The 10,000-nt window shown below is 34.2% G+C and overlaps 1 long non-coding RNA gene across 1 annotated transcript in view; it reads right to left on the reverse strand.

Moving 5' to 3' along the window:
* The window catches only part of LOC118762819, a 21,839-nt gene that overhangs the window by 11,108 nt on the left and 731 nt on the right, over positions 1-10,000 (reverse strand). Inside the window, exon 2 of the long non-coding RNA XR_004998568.1 lies at positions 3,032-3,042. This is a non-coding gene — a long non-coding RNA (uncharacterized LOC118762819). The remainder of the gene's footprint in view (positions 1-3,031; positions 3,043-10,000) is intronic.

Here is a 10,000-nt window from a genome sequence, read left to right on the forward strand (position 1 = left end):
TCACTATACATCCACAGACTTAAATGTGTGAGTGCACACGAATGCATATGCGTGTATGCGCGTGTGCACGTCTGTGTGTGTATGTGAGGGTGTGTGTAGGGAAAGTTGCATTGTGCGTTTCTGTGTCTTTAGATATCAAAATCACGAGGACACGTGACTGTTATGTTTAATGCTTGTCGTTCTCTTCAGAAGCTTCCTGGTCGTTGTCAGGGGATTGCTTGAATTCGTTTAATTACCTAAGATTATGCAGGTTCTAGTGTACTTTTGTTTCAGTTTTCCTTGATAATGTTTACATCAGACGTTAGTTAAAACATGTTTTATTTCGACGGTATCTTTTCATAAACGGTTCTAGTTTATCATGGACATGTTTTTACACAGCCTAAAATCACACGTCCGCGGATATGTATATTCCCTAACTACTAAGCTTAGTGGTTAGGGCAATCGGCTCACTGTTCCTATATGCTTCCACACCCTTGTTTTTGCAATTACCAACTCTTTCTATTTGATAATCTAATACAGTAGATAAAATAGACATTCTAGAATGTTTACCGGCTGATGTCTATCGATTTTATATCCTCTCCACTTTCTTATTTACCGTATAAATCAAGGGTAAACCACTTTTTACCTCCACTCATTTATAACACTCAATTGCGAGATTGCTACGCAATACCTAGTACTTGGGGATGAATAATTGGGTACACTACCATCAGTGTATTGGATAGGTACTATCCCATAGTTGACTTCTCAACCGCTAACTCCCACTGTATATATATATATATATATATATATATATATATATATATATAATATATATATATATATATGTATGTATGTATGTATGTATGTATGTATGTATGTATCTATGTATCTATGTATTATGTATGTACGTGTGTATGTATGTATATATATATATATGTATGCATGTATGTATGCTTGTATGTATCTATGTATTATGTATGTGTGTATGTATATATATATATATATATATATATATACATGTGTGTGTGTGTGTGTTTGTGTGAGTGTGTGTGTATATATATATAGAGAGTTTTTTAGAAGTGGTGCACAGATATTGAATATTGAGAAAAGAGGAGGTCGTCAGGAGTTTGGAAAAAGAATTTTTTATTTAGTTATTTATTATTAGCGTTTTCGAACTTGTCAAATAAAAGAGTGAATGTGCAAACAGGTTGTTCAGTTATATAAATTAATTTCTTTTTATAGAAGAGAACATTTTTGGGAAATAGATAGATAGATAGATAGATAGATAGATAGATAGATAGATAGATAGATAGATAGATAGATAGATAGATAGATTGATTGACAGACAGATAGAAAGACAGAGAGGCAGATAGGTAGAGAAAGGGAGTGGGAGGCATTTCTTTTCAATTTGGAATGTTTTTTTACCATTTATTTATTTAGTTAATTTTTTACTAAATGGTAAAAAATAACTAACTAAATAAATGGTAAAAACATTCCAAATCTTAAAGAAATCCCTACCCTCCCTCTCTCCACCTATCTATCTCTGTCTATCTCTATCTAGCTGTCTGTCTATATATCTATCTCTCCTCCCGCTATCTATCTACCTATCTGTCTCCATATTCCTGGAACGTCACTCCATAACACAAAACAAGCAAAAAAAAAACAATGTTCCCTTCTAAAAATAAAATATTGATTTATATAAATGAACAACCTGTTTGCACATTTTCTATTTTATTTGACAAGTTCGAAAATGAACGAAGCGCTAATAAGGACTAACTAAAGAAATTCTTTTTCCAAAATTCTGACGGCCTCCTCTGTTCTCAATATATATGTGTCTGTGTGTGTGTGTCTGTATATACTCGCTTGTGTGTGAGTGTTTGTGTGTGTGTGCGCACATTTATGTTTATACATTCATACAGACATACACATATATATGTATATATATTTTCCGATTCTTCTGCCATTTGCTTAGTATGGGTGAGTGCTAATTAATATTTTTCCAGTTAATGCTACATGAAATATTATTCAAATCTAGTGGACGTATATACTGAAGTCGTGAGGTATTGTCTTCAATATTTATGTCGCGAAATATGTACTTGTGTCGATGGTAAATTATTTTGAACCTATTGGTAGTTACCCTTATGTGTACCTGCAGTTTGTGTCATTCTGTGGCGGTTATACCTGCATTACATGTTAATTTGCAAACGAGACAGTTTGTGTTAACAGCGCTAGATGAAGGTATGTTGAAATTCTAATTCCTAAGATGCGGTGTATGGTTTGAGTTTTTCGTATTTAGACGATTTCACTGAGCTGTAATTAACTGTAGTAATCTCTTTCAATATTGATTTGCTCTGGATAATAAATTTTTACTTTGCGATCGTGTATGCGTTTGTAGCACTTTTGGGTCGAATGGAATTATATCTGAATGTTTTTAATAATATCATGGCTACTGGTGTAATAAATTGTATGTTGATTTAGTTGGACTAGATGACCTTTCTTTCGTTATAACTGTTTGTTTTTTCTTTGTGTTTTGTCAAATTAATTTCTATTATCGTATTAGTAATTCCTTATTAACTGTGCCAGAGAATATGTTGAAAGCATTTACAACTAAAACACTACCACACAACATACACGCATTTTGCAAATAAATAAGAAATACATATTTCTCTTTATAAGCTTATTATATAGTCATTGAAGTAAAATATAATGTCACTTAGCATTGAATAAAAACAAATGTTATTGACTTATGCACAGCAATATCAAACAAAGAACAATTATTTGAAACTCTGTTATGTCGAATCATGTGCTTGCTTTATCGATTTCTCTATGCACTGAAAATATAGAATGATCAATTTACTCGAGGTTCGGCTTAAATCAGAATGTTGTTGTATGCCCGTCGCATAGCATAGTATCAGCGAACTACTGCCTCCATTTTCATAATATTAAAACTTAAGCTCATAACTAACTAAATTAAATTCTACATTCTTCATTAAGCATCGATAAGTGTTTTTAATCCATGTTGCATTTCGCATATATTATAATTTTCTATGACTTTTATTTAATCTCTTTGGATTTGAGTTATTTCTTTTGTTGATATTACTTCTGTGAGTGTTTTAGGTGACTTGCTGGTTGGTTATAGTACTCTCGTCTGTGGTGACTCTTCTTCTGTCCATATTCAGTCCTACCCGAGTTTTTCATACTTCCTCCATGTTGTGTTTCTTTCTGCTTGGATTTTCTTCTTAAAGCTATTTATTGTCAGAAAACATTTTAGAAACATGCAGCTACTTATCAAGTATCTGTTGTTTTAGGAAACCTTTGACTTCAAAAGCATTATCGTTATGATATAGTATTTGTTTCAAATATTTTTTTCTCCTTCCTTAAAGTTCTTTCGTCATTTACTATTTCAGAGATGGGGTTATTCCACATTATTTCTGTTTCTTCTGTATTTCTTTCCGATATATTTGATTATTCTTTTATATTTTTAATTTTCATGTATAAATGTGAAGCAATACACATTTTCTTTTTGTAACTCCAACCATTCTTAATTTTATTTCATTTAACCTAGTGATATTTATGAGCGCGTGCATTCATTAATTCTGTTGTGGATTTTGTTATTTTACTGTTCATTTTTATTCGTGGCAATTACATTCGTAGGTTTATAGAAATTCTTTCTGTATACTTTATTCATTTACTTTTTTCCCGTGAAATTATATTATTCATTATTTCAATTAAAATTGCCTAGTTTGAAATTTTCAACTTCCTTATTTATATTTTGGCTTGGTTTTCATTCGTCTGACTTCTGTTAATGTTTTCGGATTTCGTTTTGCTCTGCTTCGTTATTTACGTCGTTTGTTTGCCATATGCTGCAGCTATTTTGGAGGTTTACATTTTCAAAGCTTCTATTTTTGTTGTATATTATTTTTATTGCATAGTTTCAGTCCATTATTTCTGTTCTATGCATACTTTCATTTAAGTGAATATTTTAAATTCTAACATATTTTCGTCTTTGGAGAATATATCATCCGTTAAGACCCAACGGTATGCGTTGATCCGGATATTTTCACTTTAAGTTTTTTATGAGAATAGTATCATAGTTTTCTTTGAAGGAAAGAGAGTTGTAGCCTAAAATATACATATAAAATAGAAACGTCAGCCCTTTTCTTGTTATTTGCCACACTTGAGCGGACAACTCACGTTTTTATTTTGAAATTTTCAAAATTACCGTCGAGTACCGGTTTATTGCTTTTTGCAGATATCGAGCTTTGCATGATTCTTGTGCATCAAAATCAAAATAAACAAACTTCTTTTAGCTTTGGAACGAAATAAATCATTCTTTTGTTTTTGTATCGTTTGTCACCTTCGTTTCGAGGAATGCAATGAATCTGTCTGTTGCCGATTGAATTGTTTATCAGTCCTGCTTATAAATGATATCCAGAAGCCACAGAGAAACTTTCCAAAATGCATACGCAGTTTTGATCTACGTTGTGAGAATCCCTAAAAGAATTTTCAGCTAATGAATCAAGTAGCGGTGTCTCGTATTGAATGTCACTGTATTATCTTTGTAAAAGGCCCTGCAGTATCCCGTATTAAACATTAAAAGACTATCGAGGAGGAAATATGAATTTATTAGAAATATTTGGTGCAATCTTTCAGAAACAACTATGAACAAAACACACGCTACTGCTAAGAATTGACAAAACAACCCAAATCACCCAATCAATACAAAACCGTAACTGGGTTAAAGTTCTGGAATGCGACTCATAAAATGCCAATGCCAACTGCACAATTGCTCCCATAGTACTGCCAACAACAGCGACACGATGTGGTGAAAATAACTACAATACCTCCACTTCCATGCCACAGTAAAGCACATCACTAAGACACCAGGGAAAATGAGAGGAACAGTAGCGGAAAGAGTAGCACCAATAACATACCAACAACTGCAGACAGCAGATTTATAACTAAGTCAGTGCAGTGGATTATCATCACCATCTTTGAAACAGTTCTAAAAAGAACAACACCAAGTGTAGCACAAATCACACACATGCACACCTATCTATTCATGAAGAAGTTTGCAGCTCTCTGGTTTCGCCCCATATGACAAAATATTTGCTGACGAGACAGAAGCATGGCAGTCTTTTGTTTGGTGGTCATGGTAATAAAAGTAAATGATAATTGACCCAACATAAAATAAAGCAGAAAGAAAGGCAGCACGCCATGGTAAAGCGCAGGAAGACCAATCACCCATCAGCATATCCACGACAACTACATCAAGAAAAATATTCAGAATTACAGCCGTAAAGTCAGCAATATGAAAGCGCACAGCAAAACATCAAAAGAAGCAGCAAAACCCACCAAAAATTAAGACCATCGATATCAACATCGCCAACAGAAAAAAAACTCAGGCATACAGAACGCAAACTCTACATGAAAATAAAGCGTGACGTATCTAGAGAATTAATCACAAAACTACTTAATGATGTATTTTCGTAAAATAGACAGATAATGCCTTTCGCTGGAACATTTCACAGGTCAACTTTCTGAAGAATAGACCCGATTACTTCAGTTTTACAAGATAAATATAAATGGCCAGTCACATTTTCCATCTCCCAACTTAAAAAGCTGTATTTATAGGAGATATAAAAGTATGTGGACGGGAGTCAGCTTCGAAGTGAGGTTACATGTTCAACAATCCATCTTCAACAATAGATGTAGCAGCAATGTAAGAAACGAACATTTATATTCTTTCGCACTCTAGGCACAAGGCCCGAAATCTTGGGGGAGTGGGGCCAGTCGATCAGATCGACCCCAGTACACAAATGGTACTTAATTTATCGACCCCGATAGAATGTAAAGCAAAGTCGACCACGGCAGATGAAATAGCACTACGCATTTTGCCCGACATGCTAACGTTTCTGCCAGCTCGCCACCTTGACAAGCTAAAATTTACATTGAGTTTGCTCTTGCACACAGACTATGTCCTTTGCAGACTATGTTCCTCGTGTAAGTTCTCCTTCATTCTTTCCCTTGTTTGTCAGTGTAGATAACTTTAACTCTCACATCCGATAAATTGCAAGACCTTTAGAATGCAACATGGCTGAATACAGGTTGATGCAAGAACAGCTACACTTTAGCAAATGTCTGCCCTTTGTGATTTATTGATAGTCATTACATATGTCAGGAGACTGGTTTCTTTCTAAAGTGAATGGCATATTTGGAATGCGCATGCGTTAAGCGATATGTGATATAAAAAAACTCAGTTCACTTTTTAAAAAATACCTTTTCACTATGCATCGCCACCATAAACACCATCATGAACAACAACAGTATCATCACCATCATCTCTCCCTTTCTCTTCCCCCCCTCTCTCTCTCTTTCTTTAATCTCACCGTCAGAACATCACCAGTTTGCTAAAGTGATATTCCTAACTCCTTTATATTTGTACCTTCAGCCATCTCTTTTAGCTACGCAATAAATATTATGTTCCCCCTGCCACATGCCTCACGGTTACAACGATCTTCATAGAGCCGCATGGTAAATCAGTGATGCTAGACAAGAACAGGTTTGACTACGTTGCCTTCAGAGAAGATACTGCCTATTCCTCTACTACAGTAGAACGGTACAATCGGTAAACGTCTCGCTATTTAGGGCCAATGGAAGTATAGAATAACGTTTTAACTCATGCTGAGATTGTTCTAATTTATCCGATAAATGTCTTGCAGCCTTGCTTAGACATTCCGACTTGTTTTGCATGCACCAACTCTCAGTATGCAAGAACTGGCTGCACTGGATTTTCCAGATCATATTTGATAAAACACCCAAAGGCCAGCAAAGAAGAATAATACAGTGTGCCAACATTTTTAACGGGTCGACTATACAGCTCACAAATTTCTAATCAGCAGGCTTGATGTACATAGTACGTATAAACAGCAACACTCAGATTAGAGTGAAATCGACAGACAAATTTCAGCGGGAAAGTAGCAATAGATGTATTAGATTACATTAGTTGCTAGTTCGCTATTTGGAAGAGACGATTAGAAAAGAAATCGCCATGGTCGTTCAGGTTGCAAGAATAACCCTAGATCCTTTCTTCAACGCAAGACACGAAAGCTGTCACAGGTAAGGTGCGTGACGTTGTCATTATTGTAGTTATTGCTAGGGCTGCAGATTGAGGGAATCGTTACTGCATTCGAGAATATGCTGCACAGTTTTAATGCTCTTTGCAACATTCATGGGCCGATAAAATAAAGTGTCTTTAGAGGACTGGTGTTTATTTAACCGGGTGCACTCTGGCGCAAATATCAAGGCTTGTATCATTCTTAGAAACAATAATTGTTGTTGTACTTGTTATCATTGTTGTTCTCCTCTAGTCAAGTTAATAGATTTCTCAGAAATAAAATGAATGAAACTGAATTGCATGACACTATCAGCAACAGTGAAATTTTCCTATGTACTTTAAACCGAAATAATAAACCGTTGTAATTGTATGGATTTGAGTTTGTTTTTGCTTTTATTATATTTCATATTTTTGTAAGAACTTATAATGATGATAATAGAGATGTAGAGGAAGAAGATGGCAGAGGGGAGATAAAGGTAATATTCATAGTGTTGTTGATATTATGCATCTTTTTCTTAGTTTATTTCCTCTTTTAGTTATTTTATATATTTCGACCTTCACATCATTCTGTATCATATAATAATGACGTTTTTGCCATTATTATATATTATAGGCAAATGACATGGCAATTTCCTTTTATCGTTCTTAATAAGATTTGGAAAAACAGGCCTGATAAATTATTAAAATAATGGTATAAGCTGTCAGCTAGTAAGTGTGTGTGTGTGCGTGTGTGCGTGTGCGTGTGTGTGTGTGTGTGTGGGCGTGTGTGTGTGCGTGTGTGTGTGTCTATTTGTGTGTGTATGTATGCGTGTGTGTGTGTGGTGTGTGTGTGTGTGTGTGTACTTATCTAAACATGATTGAAATTAAATAAAATAATCACAACTAAGGTACTGCTTTAGAAGAATTACCAATTGTTTAAAATTTTAAGTGATTCTCTGAAGTGATGATTTTCAGATAATACGAAAATAGACAATCATAATAACAAATCTTCAAGTATAGCAACAAAATATTTAATCAGATGCTTGCTTATCAAATTACAATTAAAAAAAAAACCTTAACCATGTTTTTCATTCAAAATGTTTTTGTCGTTATCCAATGTTTCTCCATACAATTTCTTTTATAATTGTCATATCTAACTTGATCCTCTTTTGTGCGATTTAAGTTTTGAAGCTAATTTCGTGTATATACGTGCTTTCACAGTTAACATTTTCAGCACCAACAGGTGAGCGAAGCATCTGCATTAGATTTATCATTCTTCTTGATAACAACGATTTAATATTCCTATTTAATGTTCAATGGAAGTATTATATGAAGAATATTATGATTCATTCTCGATACCATTAGTGTTCTATCCTGTAACGTTAGCTTTCTCTCTTTCTCTCTCTCTCTCTCTCTCTCTCTCTCTCTCTCTATCTATCTATCTATCTATCTATCTATCTATCTATCTTTCTATCTATGTATTTCTCCCAATCTCCCAATCTCTGTCTCTATCGCTATCTCTCTCCTGGTCTTCTATCATAGATTAACTGCAGGTAATACTGTTATGTGGGAGAAGGGTAGCGAGCTGGCAGAATCATTAACACGCCGCATAATTCTTAGTGGGCATAATGCTTAGCGGCATTTCGTCCATCTGTACGTCCTGAATTCAAATTTCGCCGAGGCTGATTTTGCTTTTAATCATTTCGGGGTCGATGAGATCAATACCAGTTGAGTATTAATCTCAATGTAATCCACTAGTCCCCTCCCATGAAACTGCTGCTTTGTGTGAAAATTTGAAGTCAATATTGTTTGGGAAAGTCAGGCAGCAGGTGACTTTACTAGATTCAAAGTTTCAAAGAACACAATGTTCATCAAAATATACGCGATCTCATTGCCTTAGCAAGTTATGCATGAAATTTAAAACAGTAATTATAAAATTTTGTGTCTTTTTAAACAAGTTTCTCTCCATATTTTTCTTTAAAAGCCATTCTTTTTAACTTTGACTCCAGCTTGAATAAGGTTGACGTAAGGTAAGTTGAAGGGTTAGCAATATTAATCTTGCATACAAGGTTATACTTACAAATTGCTTTCATAATGAAGTTAAAGACTTTCTTTGAAATTGATATGAAAAGACTTCCTTAGTTTGTGAATTCTAAAGAGATCAGCCATAAACTCCATTTTCAGTCTATTTAACACCCAGTAATGTAAATAAGGGAAATGGAAATTTATGCAAGAGTATTTCTTCACACTTGTAATGGTGCCAAAGCAAAATGAATATTGTAGCATAACTCTAATGAAAGCACTAAAAGAGCTTGGCACTACTTCATCAATCTTAGTATGAATCATTCAGTCAGATGTCACAGAATGCAACTTATGTGCTGCATTTTTACAGATTAGTAGCAGTAAATATTTCATGGTTCTTATATACATAGATCCGTTGTGGACAATTCAACAGATATGAACATATGCCCTTTTTGAAAACTCTTCAAAATAATAGTCCTGAATATGCCACAGATTACTTGCATTTGTTAAGTACAAAGCACAAGCTTGCACGAGAATAGAAAGTATACATTGATTTAAGGAATTTATAATATCACATTTCTGCTCACACATATCACAAGCACGGCTGATAATGTTATGAAATTAAATACCTCCTTGAATAGTTCTTTAAACAACCTAGGTGTTTAAAGAAATATTCAAATATTATCATCACAATAATCATCACCGATAATTTTATAAAAATAAACAATTACAATTGGGTCTCGCACATGCCATTGTTGTGCAATTTTAGAAATAGAACAGGTTTTTCTTCTGAGGTAAACTAGAGGGTCAAAACTAGTTATACAAATTAGAATCTCCAGCAAAGAGCAGAATATCAATTCTGCTTTTTCACCTGCATGAACAGCAACAGGAGGAAAGATCCTG

This window comes from Octopus sinensis, linkage group LG3 (genome assembly GCF_006345805.1).
Source record: "Octopus sinensis linkage group LG3, ASM634580v1, whole genome shotgun sequence".
NCBI classification, from domain to species: domain Eukaryota; kingdom Metazoa; phylum Mollusca; class Cephalopoda; order Octopoda; family Octopodidae; genus Octopus; species Octopus sinensis.